Source organism: Xyrauchen texanus, chromosome 25, assembly GCF_025860055.1.
Source record: "Xyrauchen texanus isolate HMW12.3.18 chromosome 25, RBS_HiC_50CHRs, whole genome shotgun sequence".
In the NCBI taxonomy this organism is placed as follows: Eukaryota; Metazoa; Chordata; class Actinopteri; order Cypriniformes; family Catostomidae; genus Xyrauchen; species Xyrauchen texanus.
In genome coordinates, this window is record NC_068300.1 from 28,391,919 (window position 1) to 28,414,337 (window position 22,419).

Genomic DNA, 22,419 nt, shown 5'->3' on the forward strand with positions numbered 1-22,419 from the left:
CATGGCATTGCTCTCTCATTGCAAGTGCACTGAGCCAAGGCATTCAAAGAACTGCACGAGGGTAGACCTGACCCGGGATTGATGCAGGAGGAGAACAACATGGAATACATACAAAGAAAGGAAGGGACTGATTTGGCGTTCCCTTCCCCTGGCCACCAGACAGAAATCTGTCCTCTAGCTTAGAGCTTTTGTGGGTCTCTTGTTCATGTGGCCAGTCTAACTGTAGTCTGGCCACCGCATGAGTAACCACCTCAAGTAATTCCTCAGCCGCTTTATTATCGTGCTAGGAACAGTCAGATGTGGGAAGCTCGAAGTCCGCAGACTGAAGAGATTCAACGTCCCCCTCATGAACCGAAGAGGCGCCTGGGCGCTCTTCAAGATCATGAGAAGGACCGGCTGGATCTGGAGAGAGAGCGAGCGATAAGGACGGACCCATTTCTCCTAAAAGACGTTCCCAAAGCACTAAATCAGAGCAGCATCAAAGTGTTTCTCTTGATAGGGAACTGCTTCTCACCCACATCGATCACATTGGTTCTGAAAGATTTAACTACTGGAGTCTTATGGGTTACTTTTATGCTGCCTTTATGTGCTTTTTGGAGCTTCAAAATTTTGGTACCCATTAATTTGCGTTGTGAAGACCTACAGAGCTAAAATATTTAAAAAAATCTTCAATAGAGTTCAGGAGAAGAAAGAAAGTCATGCACATCTGGGATGGCATGAGGGTGAGTAAAGGATGAGATAATTTTAATTTTTGGGTGATCTACCTCTTTAAGATGCATGTAAGTCCACTGTTGCAAATTGTTAGTAGACAAATTAAATAAAATAGAGGGAGTGTGAAGTGTTTTAAGGATGTTTACAAGTTTAAATCCACAGTGTCAAAAGTGCCTGTAAATGAACGATTTATAGGCCTACAAAAATTTATTCTGTTTGTGTTTCATGAAAGAGGCCAAATGAAATTCTGTTTCAATACATATTCTGTAATTTAGTATGTATGTGTGGTAACCTTAAAAATCAGATCAACACTGTTCCTTCATCACTTTGCTAATCTTTGCCAAACTAATTAGATTTTACAATGCATAAAAAATTATGCAACCAATACAATTCACTCTAATTCATGCAAGTAGATTTAACTCAGAGCTGTTACAAATGCTATAATGCGTTAACGTGCAGTAGCTTTTAACTAAGATTTGTATGGAATGAGTAATACCTAACAGCTTTTATAATCCGTGATAGGAATTTAATGACAGGTAGCCGAAAAGGGCCTTTTTGTTCCTTACAAGTAGCAGAAAAGTAGGTATATTCAAAGTAAATACATTAGTTTTACACACACACTTCTAATGAAATCCTTTAGTGAGATGTATTTCAAGAGAGTGAGCAGAGAGAGAGAGAGAGAGAGAGAGAGAGAGAGAGAGAGAGAGAGAGAGAGAGAGAGAGCAGTAGGTTTTTTTATGTGCTTCTCTCACTTAATGGACTCAGTAGCAGTGCCTGATGGGTAATTACAATAGTCACAACACAGATGGGGGGGCAGTGTCACCACTGCCTTAAGCACACCAGTACATACACACGGCCAGATGAATAAGTGGTGACACACTCTTGAATGCATATTTCCCCTTTCACAAACGGCCAACATCATTAAAATCTATGCTCGGAAAACACATCTCGTCCTGTTCCTGCCCTCCATTAACATGGTCTGACTCTTTATTCTCGTATTTCTCTTCGCATTTACCCTTTGTTGTTTTCTCTCTCTCTAAAAATAACCCTTCTCCCTTTAACAAAATCTCTATTGGAGACCAGAGGCAGAGACGCAAATATTGCAAGGACGGGCATGAACTCTCTCTTTCTCTCTCATCAAAGGTTTTGTCCAGGTTAAGGTCTTAAGACAGACATAAAAACAGAGGGTAAGAAAGAGATCATGTATAATGTACAGTATAATGAAGCGTAGTCCACTCTTTAAAGTGTCTGGTGTGTAATGGAGTTTCAGACACAGCTATAATTTTCTCTTAATGGTGCTTTCTGGGCTGCTTGCTGTGACCCTCTCCACACACACACACAAACTAGTAAAGGCGATTACAGACAGCTGTTGGATTTTGGAAGTGGCCAAAGTGGGCAATTTTCTCAATGCCATTTAAACAACAAACACAGCAGCATGTTGTAAAAATAGGAGAGGAGGATGGTGGGGGGTTAAGAAACATAGAGGAGAGCGAAAGAGAGAGAGTAATGATGGTCATTGTAATTCAGAGAGAGTGTGTAAGCGCACGTGGCAGGGGGTTCATTAGAAGAACTCTATGTTGAGTGTGTACATGTTCACATCTGGCCTGGAGTCGAATACATCCTGTGCACAAGCTGCGATGTGTTCGTATCTCTGCGATTCATTATGTAGTGTGCAAGCATGCGTGTGTGCTCGTAACGCCGATTGATCAGGTAGATACAGATAAGCACATCACAAGCAGCATTAATTTAACCCTTGAACACATTGCACTGCATTATTATAAAGTTCTGTTATCATTTAAGCCCCTGCGTACTTCATACGAAATAGAAGAATGAATGGGAGTAGTAATTTAGAACAAAATATGACCTTTTTTGTTTTTGCGTTTGTTTCGGTGGTTTGTAACAGCCCGTCTGGGAAAACTTTTAGGAAAACTTCTTGCAGGCTGCTAAACACCTTCTTACTGCCAATGGTCCACTTCATCGTCAGGTGTGACCTGAAGCTCCACCTACTTTGTTTAAGCTGTTCAGTCAACATGAACACACCAGCATGCAGAGTTATTAGCGAGCTGGTACAAATTTACATAATTCTTTCTAAATCGTTCATGTAGATACATTTTCCAAGAACATTTAACACAATTTTTCTTTATTTAATTACTCTACAAAAGGAATCAAATATACTCAAATACTCTTAAGTGCCCATTCACTCATTTGTTTTATATGCTGTTTCACTCTTGTGCCTGCAGCAAAAGCCATTCACACATCTGCCCAAAGTAACATTTATACATAATTTTATTCACAAATCAAATTGTTTTTGTCTGTATTCTACCCATTAATACGCTTTCATACACCTATATTTGCAGTAGTAACAGTATAATCATAAATTACAATAAAAGTGTGTAATCAGCGAATATTTTAGCCGTGTATGGCATGTTAGCATTAGCGCCATGAATGCAGAATGTAAACATTACAAATTAGACATTGTCTACTGAATGCCAAATGAATAAATGTAAAAGTAAATATATTTTACTTTAAATCATCGAGAGGTTAAAACAGCTTCTTTTACTGATCTCATGTGAATTCTACTCATAGAATGAGGCATTAAATCATTAATAACACATTTTAATGTCATATTAGTTGATGTTTTACATGTAGTCTTGAGTGTCCTCACATTTAAATGTACCTCTAAACACCTCCCACAGCGGTGTGAAGGGTGTCAGAATGTTCCCTAACAGTATGCCGTTGCTCAGCTGCTTCGAACTTCTTTTACCACTGAATGAAGAACGATGAAGAACTCCTCTGTAAGTGTGCTGGGGCCTTGACTTCTGCTTGTGTTATAGTCTCATTCCTCTTTATCTCTCTCTCTCTTTGATTTCCAGTTCTATCTCAACCATGTCTGTGATTAAAAGTCACAAATCCGCAATTGGGGATAATAATTTTTTCCTTTCTAGAAAACTGATCATTGACTTCTCTAAAAAGTCTAAAAGTAATTGTCTTTCATCCCTCTCACTCTCACTGTCTTTTTAGACAAATTGACTTGTCGAGTTGTTTTTCATCTACTTCAGGCTAATTGTTCCTCCTAGAGTTCCACCTCACTGCCTCTGACTGGTCAAACCAACACTGGGCTCTCTTCCTGTCTTTTCCAGAGTAACTTTTTGTTAGTTCTCTGTAGATAAGAGTTCATTATGAGACAAAAATGTGACCTTTAAACCCCGCTCCCCCAATTTACCAGGTGAGCATGCAATATTTGAGTGTTGTGTGTGTAAGCGTGGGCACCTGCAATTTGAAGCTATAACTTCCTTTTATGAGCTGGAATGTTTGTGTTCTCTCTCTGCTCTTTTGTGCTGAGGAGTTGAGTGTAAGTAAATACTGCTCGCGTGGAGGAGACAAAAACTCCAACCTGCACCTGCTGCACTGGGTTTACTGAAGTGAATACAGTCCTCTTTTAAAGCCATTAACCCTTAAACACCTCTTTGTACTTCTTTTATATGTCTCTCTCTTTCTTCTCGTTGCACATGCTGCAGGACTCCAAACTAAACAGTAGTACTTCTTTAACTGTATTGGTGATTTCTTCATTCCCTTTAACTGAGTTAGGTGCACAAAGTAAATTTTCCTTTTAAAACCTAAAGAAGCCAACATAAGCACCACAGCGCAATGTGATGTAGCACATGCGTTAACCACTAGGTCACAACTCTGACACAATTTACTCTTTTAAAAACTATATACCTGGCTACCTTTGTAAAGACACAACCAGTTGACAAATGTTATAACATTTGACCAATGTGTTTGGACTGAATGTCTCTCTATTGTCATTGAACATTAATAATTCTTATATCTGTTTATCACATAACAGTCAGGCTCCTTATCATATGTGTTTTCAAGGATGAAATTACCATGTCAGAACACATACAAGTGCCGTCAAACCATTCTAAATATCACTACACTGCGGGCTATTCACAGAATATCATAGACATATAATAACTCTTATTATGGTTGCTCCTTTTGCTCTATATGAAAAACATCACTCAGATTTAGTCACTATTGCTCTAGGTGACCTGTCTGTCCAGAGCAAAGGACAAGGGTTTTTCATTCACTTCACTTTATGTATAACAATATCCATGTTTCCATCAAAGTTACAAATTAAATTTATGTGCAAAATCATAATATAGCAAAAACTAAATGGTCACATCTGGATAAATTGGTGCAGAATTTAAATAAAACTGGAGGTTAAAGTGAAGTCAAATGTTTTTATGCACATCTACAATAGATTCCTAAATAAATTCAAAAGTAATACATTTTGTAAACATGCTTCCTTTGTAGTCTATGCATACTACACTCACCTAAAGGATTATTAGGAACACCTGTTCAATTTCTCATTAATGCAATTTTCTAATCAACCAATCACATGGCAGTTGCTTCAATGCATTTAGGGGTGTGGTCCTGGTCAAGACAATCTCCTGAACTCCAAACTGAATGTCAGAATGGGAAAGAAATGTGATTTAAGCAATTTTGAGCGTGGCATGGTTGTTGGTGCCAGACGGGCCGTTCTGAGTATTTCACAATCTGCTCAGTTACTGGGATTTTCACGCACAACCATTTCTAGGGTTTACAAAGAATGGTGTGAAAAGGGAAAAACATCCAGTATGTGGCAGTCCTGTGGGCGAAAATGCCTTGTTGATGCAAGAGGTCAGAGGAGAATGGGCCAACTGATTCAAGCTGATAGAAGAGCAACTTTGCCTGAAATAACCACTCGTTACAACCGAGGTATGCAGCAAAGCATTTGTGAAGCCACAACACGCACAACCTTGGCGGATGGGCTACAACAGCAGAAGACCCCACTGGGTACCACTCATCTCCACTACAAATAGGAAAAAGAGGCTACAGTTTGCAAGAGCTCACCAAAATTGGACAGTTGAAGACTGGAAAAATGTTGCCTGGTCTGATGAGTCTCAATTTCTGTTGAGACATTCAGATGGTAGAGTCAGAATTTGGCGTAAACAGAATGAGAACATGGATCCATCATGCCTTGTTACCACTGTGCAGGCTGGTGGTGGTGGTGTAATGGAGTGGGGGATGTTTTCTTGGCACACTTTAGGCCCCTTAGTGCCAATTGTGCATCGTTTAAATGCCACGGCCTACCTGAGCATTGTTTCTGACCATGTCCATCCCTTTATGGCCACCATGTACCCATCCTCTGATGGCTACTTCCAGCAGGATAATGCACCATGTCACAAAGCTCGAATCATTTCAAATTGGTTTCTTGAACATGACAATGAGTTCACTGTACTAAAATGGCCCCCACAGTCACCAGATCTCAACCCAATAGAGCATCTTTGGGATGTGGTGGAACGGGAGCTTTGTGCCCTGGATGTGCATCCCACAAATCTCCATCAACTGCAAGATGCTATCCTATCAATATGGGCCAACATTTCTAAAGAATGCTTTCAGCACCTTGTTGAATCAATGCCACGTAGAATTAAGGCAGTTCTGAAGGCGAAAGGGGGTCAAACACAGTATTAGTATGGTGTTCCTAATAATCCTTTAGGTGAGTGTATGTCTTCTTATCAAATAACAAATTATCCACCTCAGGTGAGCAAATAGACAAAAAGATGTATGTGCAGTTTGGAGATTATATTTGCATCTTGGTGTATCCATCCAGCATTTTTTATGTAATATACCAAAATTCTCATTAAAATATGTGGATGGAAAGCCAGCTAGTATGTAACAGAGTTACAAACTCAAGTATGGTATTATGTTGAACCATTAACATTTACAATATATGACATATATGATGTAGTGGTGATGAATAATATCAGGTTATAACTGATGGGTTTATGTTCTGTACTTGAAATTCTTTGATTTCTTTTCTACTTTGGTATTTTTATTTATTTATTTATTTTTGGCCACTTTTTATTATCATAGACTGTATAGAGAAGACCAGAATATATGGAAATTGTTGCATATCACATGGATTCCTGTTCTATTACATTTAAATTAATCATATTTAATTAAACAACACATTTGATTTACATTTTAAATGATCATTAATACTCTGGGTCTGGATTATATACATATTAATTACTGTAAATTGTATGTAAGTGTGCATGCATGTTTGCATGGATATATATTTTTTGTAATATTTACCAGCCCAAGGAGGAGGATCCCCCATGCTGAGTCTTGGTTCCTCCTAAGGTTTCTTTCTCATCTACTTAAAGAGATAGCTCACCCAAAAATCTAAATTCTCTCATCATTTACTCACCCTCATGCCATCTCAGATGTGTACTATATGACTTTCTTTCCTCTACTGAACTCAATTGAAGATTTTTTGAATAATATTTCAGCTCTGTAGGTCCTCACAATGCAAGTGAATAGTGACCAAACATTTGAAGGTACAAAAATAATTTAAAAACAGAATAAAAGTAATCCATAAGTCTCAGGTGGTTAAATCCATACCTTCAGAAGCAATATGATATGTGTGGGTGAGAAACAGATCAATATTTAAGTCCTTTTTTATTAATTCTCCCTCCTGCCCAGTAGGTGGTGATATGCATGAAAAAAGAAACTTAAAAAAGGACTTAAATATTGATCTGTTTCTCACCCACACTGAAGATATAGATTTATCCACTGGAGTCATATGGATTATTTTATGCTGCCTTTTTATGATTTTTGTATCTTCTTTTGGAGACAATTTACTTGCAATGTGAGGACAATCAGAGCTGAGATATTTTTCTAAAAGTCTTTGTTTGTGTTCTGCAGATGAAAAAGTGATACACATCTGGGATTGCAACTGTCACTTTTCACTTGCTTATAAGGAAATATTCTTTGTAAAGCTGCTTTAGAGCAATATTTATTGTTTCTATAGAAAGCACTAAACAAATAAATTGAATTGAATCAGGACACTAGCAGGACTTATCCTAACCTGCATTCCCCACATGATCAGCACTGATCAATGTGTCAGAAATATGCATGGTAACCACTAGACCAACTGTATTTGACATTGTTATAAAACTTGTATTTATTTCCTAACATGTTCAAGTGAGAGTGGTATCAATGTTCATGTGCTCAGTCTCTAATTTGATGATACAATCTTGGCCGGCTGAAGAAGCCTTACACTGAAGGTGTAAATTCTCAATATTTGAAGGGAACTCTAATTCCACTGTTTGGAGGGAGAGAAAGAGTGTGTTTTTAATTCCCCATGTCATGTGTAATAGCATACCCAGGTGTATATATGAATGTCCAGTCCTGACATGTGTTTTACACAAGGACAAAAAAGGTTTGTCCATGAATAATGCAATTTCTATTTAAAAATGTCTAACCTCTGTGACGTCTATATAACTCATAAAACAGATACAAGAAGGTATGATTCACATGTATGTTCATGTGTGTGTATTAGTGCATGGGTGAATCATTCAAATTAATTTTTCCCATGGTCTGCCTGCAATTGCGAGTAGATTTAAAAAAGAAACAATTACATTCGATTTTAAATTCTAAGTTGTTCTCTGTGGCCGTTTATATATGCTGAGTTGCAGCTTGAATTTACATGTGTTTGTGTGCTATTGTATTTGTTCATAAGGATGTTTGAGAGCAGATGTTTTGGTTTGTTTGTATGATTATGTGTGTGCTGATGTGTTAGTATGTTTTCGGAGAGAGGCAGAGAGAGTGAGATTAAGGCGATGAATCTATATGAATGCTAATGTAAAACGGTGGGAATGCTACAGGGAATGCTAGGATTGAAGAGAACAAGGTCCATATATGTATGCATGTTGGTGTGTATGTGTGTGCCCGGGCTGAGTTTGATTTATAAATGTTTAATATGTTAATGTGTGCGAGTGTGTGTGTGTAATGTAAACATGCCTTTGTGTTCAGCCAGTGTTCTGGTCAGTGTATGATTTGTGACGGTCAGGTATATGCTCAGGGATCTGAACAGCCCAGAATGCAAGTTTCAGGTATGGAATGTAAATGAAGGGAGTGACATTCTCTTTTCTCTCTCTTTCATTCTATGCTTTGTTCCATGGCTTTGTCCATTTGAATGAAAACATGCACATGCTGTGCAGAACATGAAAAAAAACATAAAAGCTTAAATACATTAATGATTACACAAACAGAGAGAATGCCTTGGAGCTTTCCTCTAAACACTCCAGTTTCATAGTGCATATACTCACTGTGCACATTGAGCTGTTGTACTCTTATGACGCAAGCACAAATTCAGTGTGCATTGAGCCCAATCCTATTCCCCGTCTCTCTCACCAATAATGTCTTGTAGGAAAGTTGCAAAAGCCTGAGCAAAATAAATAAAAACAACATTGTTTAATAGTGTATTAGTGTCTAAAGCTCTTTTACAAACCTGGCGAACCTGGTATCTTCCTATAGATAGGAAAATACCTTCTATGGCAGAATGCTAAACTGAATGAACAACCTCATAAGTGACTTATAAGAAATGCTCTTCATAGGCAGCAACATCACGCCGCCAGAAACACTCGACTCGACAGTTTGATTTAAATGATGCTAAGCTTACAACATGATTCTATGTAAAGTCACGACAAACTTTGAAGTTGGCATGAAAAAAGCCTGGAAAGCATGAAGATTTTAAAGGCCCTACAGACAGACAGACAGACAGACAGACAGACAGACAGACAGACAGACAGATAGATAGATAGATAGATAGTGTATATGTAACTGTTGAAGTAAGGCAATTTGAAACTGAGAAAAAGGGAAACACTGCTAATATGAAATGCTAAATAAACAGTTGTCCAGTTGTCCTTTGTAGACTGTAGTGTACACCTTTCTATGAAATATTCAGTTTTCTGGCAATTTCAAGCATTGAATAGCCTTCATTCCTCAAAACAATTATTGACTGATGAGTTTCTACTGAAGAGAATTTTCTTTCTTTTTTGTCATGTTTGACTGAATATTGACCTTAAGACATGCCAGTCTATTGCATACTGTGGCAACTCAAAAACAAACACAAAGACAATGTTAAGCTTCATTTAACAAACAATATATCTTTCAACTGTTTTTGTTATAGTGGCAAGTGATTTTCTAGTACCAAATGTGCAATTTAGCATGATTACTCAAGAATAAGGTGTTGGAGTGATGGCTGCTGGAAATGGGACATGTCTAGATTTGATCAAAAATAACTTTTTTCAAATAGTGATTGTCCTGCTTATAGTTTGTGATCAGTTGAATGCCACTTTGGTGAATTAAAGTACCAATATCCTTCTGAAACAGTAAAATCTGTCCATTATTCCAAATTTTTGGTTTAATTATAAGTAAACATTTTATAGTAAGAATGTTGGAGTGTTAATTAATGGGATAGTTCACCTAAAAATGAAAATTCTCTCATCATTTACTCACCTTCATGCTGTCCCAGATTTGTATAACTTTCTTTCTTCTGCTGAAGACAAATCATGATTATTTCGAAAACAAATATCTCAACTCTGTGGATAAGAGACAGATCAATATTTAAGTCATTGGCATTTTTACTATAAATATCCACTTTCACTTTCAGATGTGAAAGTGAAAGTGAAACTAAAAAGTGGCTTTTTATAGTAAAAAGGGAATTAAATATTGACCTGTTTCTCATCCACACCTATTATACCACTGGAGTTGTATGGATTACTTTTATGCTGCCTATATGTCCTTATTGGAACTTCAAATGTCTGGTCACCATTCACTTTGCATTGTATAGGTATACAGAGCTGAGATTTTCTTCTAAAAAGAAGAAAAACACATCTGGGATGGCATTAGGGTGAGTAAATAGTGAGAGTATTTTTATTTTTGGGTGAACTATCTCTTTTAGTAATTATTTTATTTTATTTTCTGATATAGATCAGGTTTGTTGCCACTGTGATTGTCAACTAACAAACACCATGAGTATTCAACATCACATAACAGAGATGTGTTCAGAAACAACAGCTATATATCCACAGTTAGCACCAAAAGGCCTTCAGTTACAAGTCATTAAGATTTGTTCACCCTCTTAGCATTTAGTGCCAAAGTAGATAACTAAAAAGCCTTTATGTGAAGGCGTCTTTCCTGTAAACACTGTTGGCATGACGAGTACATATATCTGATGAGCTTTTCAACAGATTGGAAAGATTTGCACTGTGTTGAGTAAGTGAGATTGCAAGCAAGCGCATTTGATTGACAGACTGCGCGTGTGAGCACATGTACCACATACCATCAGCTATGCTCAGATATTATTTGTTGGTTTTATTTATTTATTTGTAACATCCTCTTGCAGTTGAATTCCCTCTCTAATGTGATTCAGCTATGTAGAAAACTACCATAAATCCTCATGAAAATGACACCTCTCAATTCATACAGATTTGATGGACTGCTGATAAATATATTTCTGATGTTGATATCATAATGCGGGCTGCAAAAGATCGCTTGAGTGCTGTTGTGGATGGTGCCGCAATGAGAAATGTAATACTTTTTTATACTTTTATTTTGCTTCACAATCCTCCCTTGGCTCGAGCTACACTTACAAATCAAAACCACTGAGTCAGAACACACACACTCGCACACACTAATATGAAATCACACCCCTGCTGAGTGTGTAGGCCAAACATGCTCTTTAGATGGAAAACAGAGGCATCCCTGCACAAGCGCTGTTCATCGACCACACAATCACGACAGCAAACAAACAAACAATCAGGGACTTCCAATATCTCCAAAAGAAACAGGAACAGAGAGGAACTCTGCAGGGAATTCAGAGAAAATGTCATCTGGCAGGCTCTGTATGTGTGCTCTTGTTGAATGCTCTCTTGTTACAGCTCTGCTGTGTGGAGTTACATAGGGAAGCGGGTTAAAAGGAGACGTCCTGTGTTCTCTCCGTCTGTTCTTCTGCTCTTAGTAAAACTGAGGGGAGTTTGTGAGGAGAAAAGAAAGGGGGTTCCCTTGAAGAGTGAATGACTAGGGTCTGTTAAAGATTTTCCATGTGGCATCTCTAATAGGCATAAATTAGATTATACTTGCACTAACACCTACACAGAGCGCAAAGAGTTGAATTAATAGTTCACCCAAAATAATGACAATTCTCTCATTATTGAAGCACCCTAATGTTGCTCCCAACCTAATTGTTGTTATTTTTTGGAATGGAACACAAAAGTAGAAAAGGATAATTGTGCAGCTCTTGCCATACAAACTCAAAAAAGGGCAATAATAATAAAAAAAGAACATAAAAACACCATAAAATGGTCCATATGACTTGTGCACTATTTTCCAAATCTTCTGAAGCAATACAATAGGTTTGTGTCAGGGACATACCTAAATTTAATCATTACTCACTGATAATCTTCATAACGTCCATTTAGAATTGCATCTTGTCCTTCAAGATTAAAAATGGTACCTCGACATCATTGATGGCACAAAACGTCATTGGAATGCTATGAAACTGAATGCAAGGCAGCATTTTTTAATTTTAGATAAAAATGCTAGCCAGAGTCGAGCTTCAGAGAAGCACCTGATCACTATAAACTAAACTATATAACAAGAGGTGCATAACAATTAGGGATGCACCAATATTATTATAATTTATTTAATTGTTTTTGCAGATACCGAATTTAGTAAAAAAACTATAGGTTTTTGACACTTACCTTATTTTGTCACGAAATTTTACTTTAAAATTAGTCTTTAAAAATAAATAATTTCCATTGAACAAGGACTGGAACTGTTGAACACATAACAAGCACACACTGCAAAGAGAGCCACAATGAAAGATAAAAAGAAGGTAAAAGGATACTAAAAATAACAAAAATCATAACATTATGAGTGATATGAAAAAAGGTTATTTTGCTCTTCTGTTTTTGCAGTTTAATCCAACAGAACATTATAACAGAAATAGAAATACAAATGCATATGTTGGGATATTCCACGGAAATGTCAATCACATTATGGAAAATAAAAGGTTTTACAAAAAGAACAAAACCTCCTTTTAAATGTTGTATTAGAGTGGTATAATTGATCATTGATTATTCCATCCAGACTGCTAGAGTGCGCTGCTTGTCCACTGAAGTGCTGACTGAGGCGCTGAATGCAGAATATATTTTAATGGGGTCATGTCATAAGATATCAAATTTTCCTTGATATTTTGACATGTAAGAGGTCTTTCTACTATAAAAACATCCTGTAAATTTCTGAACTCATAACTTAATCCCCAGTGCAATAAAAATATTTATTGAAACCAATCTGCAAAAACGCCTCATTCTCTACTTCCGCAACAACCCTACGCCACTAGGGGTACATTAATTCAAGATCGTCTCTTCAGCGAAAAACATTATCTCCTACTTAAAATCATTGCACCGCTGGCCCTGCCCACTGGTGCTTCAGCATTGATTATAATGGCTTATGACGTGACGTGACTCACGTCTGGTGTAGAAAGCGTGTGAGTGTTAACAGTTGTGCTTGAGATGAACAGTTTAATATATTCAGATGCAACGTGTTGGATGTGCGTTATGTGTAAACCCTGACATTTTATTTATTATTAATATTATTTTATTATAATATTGTGGAGCTTGTTTATTCTCAAATATGGCTGAATTTGAGTGGCTTCACAATGTTAGCCAATCAAAACAGTGGGTGTTTATATTGAAGTTTTAAGGAGGTGCTTATACCAATACTGAGCGTCTCAGACAGAGGGCCAGAGACAGGGTGGAAATATTATTATTAATTATGTTTTAATGCAAAAAAAAACAAAAAAAAAAAAAACACGTTCCTTGCATTATCAGTGGAACTCAGGGAAGATAATAAAGCTTTCTCTCTCTCTCTCTCTCTCTCTCTCTCTCTCTATATATATATATATAAAAGCAGATAAATTGTTGCATCCCTAGTAATAATTCATAATAATGCTCCACAGATTAAACAAAAGAATAAGGTTTTGAAACAACATGAGAGTGAGTAAATAATGACATAAAGCTTTTTGGGTAAATTCTTCCTTTAAGCAGATGCTTGAAATGGAGCATGCTGAATGGTGGCAAGAAAAACGTTTTGTTTTTTTACAGCTTCATTCCCATAATCCTGACCTCTGAACTCTACCAGGTCACCAGCTATGACAACTCACCTTTAATTTGCATTCGAATGAGAGAATGAGACATGGCTAAAGTGAAGAGCACATAAAATAAAGAGATACTAGAAGGAAATCAAAATCAAAAACATAAAAACATGAGAACAAATGTTTTAAACCGATAAACCCATCTCCATTGTACACAACTCTGCTGGAGCGGATGATTTCATCCTTGAGTGTAATCTTTACCATCTTTTTGCTACCCCGTGTGGCACCATGAGGGGAAGAGGCTGCCGCTCCTGTCTGTGCACTATACTTTGTCGTCATGGAGACCACAAACACCCCACAAAGAAAATTCCACACTTAATAATAACTGGCCAATGGTGCGTGTTTGCTCCCTAACAAACCACGAGATTAGAAGCATTTTATTGTCAGTAGCATAAACTATTTTTATGTGTAAGCGGCAGAGAGCAAAGAGGAAATCAGAATAATGATGTTCTCTTCTAACAGGCCCCTTGAAAGACAGGAGAGATTACAAGAACATGAGCAGGCCTATGGCAAACATTGCTTATGTACATCACACAAAACATTCACAAAGACCATTGTTTTAGACTATACTTTTATGCAAGCCATTGTTTTATCCATGCTTTAAAGGAAAGTTTACCCAGAAATTAAAAAAACGTCATCATTTACTCACCCTCATGTTGTTCCAAACCTTTATGACTTTATTTCTTCTGTATAAAACAAAATGTGATGTTCCCTCAAACACTATTCACTTTCATTGTATGGAAAAAAGATTGAATGAAAGTGATTGATGACTGAGGCTAACATTGTGCCTAACATTTCCTTTTGTGTTCCATAGAAGAAAGAAAGTCATTTGGGTTTGAAACAATATGAGGCCGAGTAAACTATGACAAATCTTTCCATTTTGGATGAACTTTCCTTTTTCACTTTTCAAAAACATTTCACTACAAATGACACTTTTCAGCACAAATTAAGTGCTTGCAAAGAAAAACATTCGACATTCATGGCATTCAATCTTTGAGAGAGTTATGTTCGAGACAGTTCCTAATCCACAGGAACTGTCTCGAGTGCTTTAAAAAGTCCATACTTATCACTTTCAAAACAGACATCAGTTTTAATCACAAACTAAAATTTTCAACTAATTTCTTAAATGTTGTCTTCACAACATTTTGCAGAAACTGCTGTACCATTTTTTCCCACTTTACTGCACACTAGTTTATTATTGTGATAGCCTCGACTGCAGATTTACCCACCCCACAAATCTGTGGTTGGTTGTTTTTGGTCAAGTGCCCCTTCCTGTCCAAGTGGGCAGTTCTTGGCCAGAATAAACTATGAAGTGCGCCAGACTTCATACTGATAGTGAAATACCTGTTCTTCTGCTATAAAATACCAGTTTAAAAAAAAAAAAATACAAAAAATAAAACACCAAAGTCTACATACTAAAAGATTCTGTTCCATACTCAAGATACAGACAGCCTTGTTACTCTCTCAAAGCAACCTATCATGTCCCATCAGCCTCTTAGCCAAAGAGATTACGGGAATAAGATTTTAATATGACCGTTCCCTCCTTTCTTCATCCCGCCCTCCCCCCTGAAAATCTCTCTCTCATTCTCATTTCTCCCTTAACCACCAAATCAATCATTAAGTTGACTGGCCTGCCCGTCAGAGAGGCACGTAACTCTAAACAAGTCTAATACGTGCTGATTGGTGACTTATTTGGATTAGTATGAAAGAGAAGAAAGTGCATGCAGAGGAAAAGGCTACTAGCTGTCAGCTTGCATTAACGGTGACGCGTATCTCACACCAGCTCTATTCTTCTGTCCCCTCTTCCGTAACCACTTTATGTTTAAAAATCCATCATGTTCTCTATCATTGAAATGACAACCATGTCTGAAAGCCTTCTCATTTTAAACTATAAGGCCTAGCACACTTTTTGACTTGTTTCCTTTCGTGCCAATTTAAGGGTGAATTTAGCAGAGATATTATTTTTACTTTTTAATGGCTGTTGCTGTTCATTTTCATGTTACCTTATAAGCATACAGTGAAAAAAACACATTGAACATCTTTTAAAACAGTGATTCTCAACTGGTTTTGCTTCAGGATCCCCATTTTACGTTGGACAACAATTGGCAACACAACACAAGAAAAATGTCCTGAATATAAAGCATTGACATTGTTTAATATTAACATGTACTGAACTGGCCCAACAATGTTAAAAATTATGAACATAAAATACACTAATTTGGCTGAACTTAACCTCTTAAACTCGCTAAAAGCGCTATATATTGAAAATATTATACTTAAAATGCTTAAGTCATAGCATACATAAGACAGGCATGTGTGGTATCATTTGAAAGCTTCAGTTACTTTTTAAATAACACAATGTATTTATGCATTTATGTAATTTAAAATAACAAAATAAGGCCTTAAAACATCCAAATCGCAAATCAGCGCCACCAAGTGGTAATGTGGTAAAAGCATTTTTATGAATATAGATGACTGTACTGTTGAAAAGATTTTAAGAAGAATCTTGTGAATTTAGTAAAATATGATATACGCGAGACATTAAATATAAGCATCTCGTTTATGCACAGAGAACTGCTGCTGTAAGCTCCAAATAGCTAAAAACTTTAATCTGTTTTTACCTTAGGAAGTTCCCTAGAAAATTAGCCATTGTTTAATTGTCTGTGACCTTGCTTGTGTGAATAATCCAATGTTATCTTATCTTAGATGTCCAGAAAAAAATATGCAGTGCTAAGGGAAAAGCATGCTAAACAATTCATCAGAAATATATTTGATTGACTATTAATTAACAACAGAGGAGAGGAGAGGATCTCAACTTTCTAATGACACCTAGACTGAGCCTCTAGTCCACTCAGAGGCCAAGATATTCTATGAAAAATAGGGGGTGGTGCAAGAACTAAAAAATATTATACTGACTCCTATATAGACATCTATGGACGAAGACGTCTGCTATTTCAGATCTGCATTTTGGGATCGAAGGTGATAGAGCAGCGATAATTTGTTCTAGTACTTCCTGCCAGCTAGTGGAAAATTAATTATTTGTCTATTTATTTGGGGGGTTGAGAGCCAAAATGAGACCAATTTATTTGCAATTATTACCCACAGTGTAAATGGTGAGCTTTTAAATTGGAGTCTACACTGATGTACTACAAAGTATAGTTTAGTTACAGTAGTAATTTCACGAGTGACAATAGCAGTACTGATCCTCATCATTAGCTCTAGAACCACTCTTCACCATAATGGCAAACCCCAAAACTCCAACATAACAGAAACCTTTCTAAATCTCAACATAACAAAACATTAAATACTAAAAAGTATCCCCTTTATATTAATCTTGCACAAAAACACATACAATAATACTTAATTTTAACATTTACCTATTGAGTCCCATATGCAGAGCATGCTTGGAAATGGAAATCCCCTACCCAGTTTCATCAATGAAAGGTATGTAGTCCCAACTAAAATGGATTAAGTAAACTTCCATTTTACAAATTCAATTGGATGGAATGCATTGAAATCAAGCTGTGACAAAATATTGTAGAATTGTGTTGCTTTAGTTCATTTTAATTAATTAAATTGAACAAGCAGCAACAATCCTTTTGTTGAGTCTAGGTTGAAAAGAAAAATTGACAATTTTTGTTCCAAAATATCAACATATTGATGGTTTTATTCTCTTGGCACCCAATAATTAAATGTGTGAAGCAACATGTGGTTGGAACAGACCATGTTTAGGCCTATCCTGAAAATTAATCTGTATTTAATGTAGTCTGGGTAAATATTTTTACCTTGTGTAGTTTTGCTCATGGTTTTTTAAGGTTGAGCAGATATCAAACAACCTGTTAAAGTTGGCATCAGCCTAATTTGGGTAGCTTCTACAGCAGGGGTGTCCAAAGTCTGGCCCTTGGGCCATCTGCGGCCCTTCGACTGCTCCGATGCAGCCCACGAGACTTTAGAAATAGATCAGAATTAGGCCCGCTATGGAGAAATTATCTGAAATTCATATTCTGGGCATTGGAAGTCGCTATCACGTGCAGCCGCTATTCACAGCGCATCGTCTCGATCACATCATGTGTTCTGTGTCATCACCAGCTTCATCCACTGGCGGAGTTCAACAGGAGTTTGGAATACACCTTATCTCCAAGGATGAAGCACCCCACAGAAAGAATTATGTATCTATTAAAGGATTGACATCAGGTTAGATACTCCTGTACTTGTTCCTGTTAAAATGTTTCATTATAACAGTGATGCAGCCTGCGGCACCTTATTTTTTTTCTGCATTTGGCTCCCGACTGAAACATTTTGGACACCCCTGTTCTACGGAGTGAATGAATTTGCACAATACCATAAAGTTTGTACACATGACCTTTGACGTCAACAACAAGAGATACGGAAAGTGTTTTTCCCTCCCTATTAAAAGTCAGCCCTATTGATTTTGCTATTCTAACTCAGTATGATTATGCAGTGAGCTGTATTTTATTATTTGCATTTAGAGCTATTGTTACCTTGCTGTCCGGGTCTCTATCAGACCAGACTTGCAACCATTTTTTTGGCCCTGACTCACCAGTTGAGAATCACTGTTTTATAACTTTTAAAAGGCAGTAGTATGCTGTAAACTTCTCAAATCTAGATTTGCTGCAAACCTTTCCTTCTCAATCCACAAATGTCTGTATGTGTGAATGGAAGTGCATTAGATAGCTTTGAGTGGGCAGGTTAGCATACGCCATATGCATTAGCATGGCAGAATCAACCTTGCAAATTAATTTAGGGAGGCGTAATAGGAGCCGGTGCAGGGCGAGGGCCTGATTTCACAGAGTTCTCATTACGTTAACACAAAACTGAGACAATGTTCACTCCCCTCCGGCCCTAATGCAAGGGGAGATGGCCCAAGGTCACTCGCTGCACACTCTAATGGGAGATGACAGGTGAAAAGAGCTACAGCGCACCACACAGATTTAACTTTCATTTGTGTGTTACTGTGTGTGTGCACTCTGTCTCATACACTCTGACCTTCACATTTAAGAGGGTACACCAGAGTAGAAGAGCAAAGATACAATTAAACTCGCCCCTAAAACTGTCATTTACGCAAATGGAGAACTTTTAACAATAGTGGGGTCATTTCTAGTGCTTTACAAGTATTCAACGGCTAGTCCATGACATTAGCATGTATTTAGAATCACACAAGCTGACTATTTAACTGACTATATTGTCCATTCTTAAAGACTGCTGACTGAGAGTATGTAAATGATGTCTTCATATGCATGGTAGGCTCTCAAAACACATCGGAGGCCAGAGACCTATTTATTCACAATACAAATTAATTATTTCACTCCCTTATTAGTGCAATACATGCAACTGAGCATGAGTACACATCCATGTAGGAATCAAGGCAAAGCATTTCTGTCTTTTGACCCTTGAATAACAAGCAACATTTGGATTGATTAAATTATGCTGCTTCTGGCAGAACAGAAACATGAGATGCTTTGGTATGACCTCAAGAGAGTGATTCACACAGACATCCCAAGAATATTGCTAAACTAAAAGAGTTATGTAAAGCTGAATGGTGCAAATTCCTCCTGACTGTTGTGCAGGTCTGATCCGCTATTAAATATTATGTGAAAGGGTTCACATACTTTTCCATTCAGCACCACAAATAATTACATAGTGTGTTCAGTAAAGACATGAAAACATATCATTGTTTGTGTGTTATTTGTTCAAGCCAGTGTAGTAGCACTCAAAACCGGAAACGGTATTGGTCTCGAGACCATATTTTTATGGTCTTGGTCCTGTCGTGGACTCGGCAATTGGACTCGGTCTTGACTCAGACTTGGACAATTGTGGACTCTGACTTAACCCTGAGATCTTAAAAATATACCATGAGCCCTTTGACTTATCTAAGGAACATTTCTCTGACTGACAATATCAACGATTATGACATGTGTCCTGTATTTCTGGCGGCTGTGTAAAATCAGAACTAGTGATGCACGATTCATGAATTAATAATTCAAGAGTCGGTTCTTTACAGTGAACTGGCCTAACTGGATAGCAAAAAGGTCTGAATCGATTCACTACTCAGTCCGATTCGTTCTGACTGCTAACTTGCTGAATCAATTGCAGTGGTTTATCACACAGTAAAACAGTAGGCCTACCGGGATATTTAAGAACACAGAAGAACACAGAAGAGAAGAACACTGACCACTGGATGACGTTAAATTTACCTATAATCATTTGAAACAAAAGGCTACTATTTTGAGAGGTAACTCTGAGAAACTTCAACTGGTGCTGTGGCATGAATAAGGGGCCGTACACACAAAACGTGCTTTTCCGTCCATCCATTCTGTTTTTCAGTTGTTTTTCTATGTAAATATGCTAAATGAATGTCTTTGACTGTTGCGCATAGGAACGGCACAGAAAGTCCTTTTGTCAATTTAAAAAGAACTTCAACTGTTTAAAACTGTGTTCTGCTCTTTTTGTTGCACTGCCTTGCTTTTTTTTTTGCACAAGAACGAGTTCAGTTTGAACAGCCTCTAAGTCTTTTACAAGTGCTTTAGCCATGCATGCTTCAGTATGCTACACATACTGAAGAAGATGTAAAAATACTTCTCTCAATGTTATCAGAACTGAATGGTTTGGAGATGATTTGTTGTTTCTGTGTATACGTGCATAGGATGAAATCCAGCAACAGAGGTGCTTACTTGACTTATAATGAATTGAATATAACAGTGCAACTGAGGAAATTGTATAAAAAAAAAAAAAAAAGGAATGTAAACGTTTAGATTCACTTTCTCTGTAAACAATATGTCATATTTAATATATTATTGTTTGGTATTCAGGTCCATTTTAGTTGTAGTACAGTAATACTGTTTTTTGTATAGCAGAAATGTTTACTTGACTTAAAATGAATGGAAAGATAATACTACAACAAAGCTGGTAGTTTGTATTGCATTGCAAAGCCACACAGGCACCTTGCACCTTTATTTGGGAGTTTTTCACTTACATATTGTTAGTACTGACATGTGTCCACTTAACCTAGGATGTGGCATTTATTAGATTTTTATTCTTGACTGATAGTATTCAATTAACTCTGGTCTCGGCCTGGACTCAGATGAGCTGGTCTCAACTTCAACTGGTTTAAGCAGACTATTGCTTGTCTATTGCTAAAACTTCTAAAAAGATCAAATTTCATGAATTTATGCAGGAATACAAATTAATCCAAGGGTTTACATACTTTTTTCCTGCAACACTAAAAATTCTGTCACAATCTACTCATCCTCTTGGCCTTCCAAACCTGTATGACTTTCTTTCTTCTGATGAACACAAAAAGAGATGTTTTCATGAATATCTTGCTGTATTTTCAATGCAATGGCAATTTTTAGAAGAATATGGTAAAAACTGACTTAAATATGGAACTGTTTCTCATCCACACTTATCATATAACTTCTGAAGATATAGATTAACCACTGGAGTCTTATGTATCACTTTTATGCTGCCTTTATGTGCTTTTTGGATCTTCAAAAATGTGGTACCCATTAACTTGCAGAAACCTACACAGCTGAGATAATCTTCTAAAAATCTTAATTTGTGTTCCGCAGAAGAAAGTAAGTCATACACATCTGGGATGGCATGAGGGTGCCCATCATTTTTGGGCAAACTATCCCGTTAACCTCAAACTTGTACCAGCTACATGAACATTTCAAAAGAAAGATCTAACATTTAAAGAGTGGTGTCATAATCATAATTTGAAATTCAAACATTCTCACCTTCGAGCCCTCTTAAAGAATTTGTATTTGACCCTTGGTCGCTAAAATGTGTTAAAAGAGATTTAAAAGGGCCAGCATTAGACACAGCTGTATAGTAAACATTCCCATATGAAACTGTCCTCTTGGAGGCCATTTATTTGCGAGTACCGCACAGCTATGGATTAAAGCATAAGTCTGTGCGACATAAAATATCCCCTGCAGATGTGCATTTTCTTTTCCTTTTTTACATTCAGCAGTGACAGGGGAAGCCAGTGACATTTTTGGTGACAAACTTAACACTAAGAGGAGGTGGCAGCAGTCAATAACGGCACCACTGATACCATTAAGATGTCATTTGGGCTGTTTCTTCTGACATATATGTGTGAGAGAGAGGGAGATAGAGATAAAAAAAGAAAAAGAAAGAAGAATTGAAAGCGAGTTAGAGAGAAATGGGGGGTGTTTTGGTTTAAAATGACACCTCTTTTCATCATTCTCTGAAGCTGTCATTTTAGTTAACTTCTGGATGGGTGACAGAAAGCAGCATGCCATCCATCGAAACCGCCTCCTTGCTGGCCATGAATTATTTATGCATAGATAGGTGGAGTGTTTGTCTCTATTATGCATGATATTGTTAGAATCACATGCACACAAATCCATGAGCCCAGAGACTCAGCACAATAATTGGTTTCACATCAAAACAAATTCTGAAGCAAAAACAACCATCTAAAATATGACTGTCTTTTGAAGAGTAAAAAAACAAGATTGGGAAGTTATTTCATTGATAGGGAAGTTATTCAAGATAATGCATGCCCTAACTTATCAACAACATAGTTGTTCATTATACAGTACATGTGAAATGCTTATGTTTATTGATATAAGTAAAAGGACTAATAAAAGACCTGCTTTATGAATTATAAGTGTTTT

At 37.1% G+C, this 22,419-nt stretch overlaps 1 protein-coding gene across 1 annotated transcript in view; it reads right to left on the minus strand.

The window, feature by feature from the left end:
• LOC127619314 (myelin transcription factor 1-like) overlaps positions 1-8,936 on the minus strand; it is a 74,724-nt gene extending 65,788 nt beyond the window's left edge. Inside the window, exon 1 of the mRNA XM_052092186.1 lies at positions 8,868-8,936. The gene's annotated coding sequence lies outside the window, so the exon portion shown is untranslated. The remainder of the gene's footprint in view (positions 1-8,867) is intronic.
• Between the last annotated feature and the right edge of the window lie 13,483 nt (positions 8,937-22,419).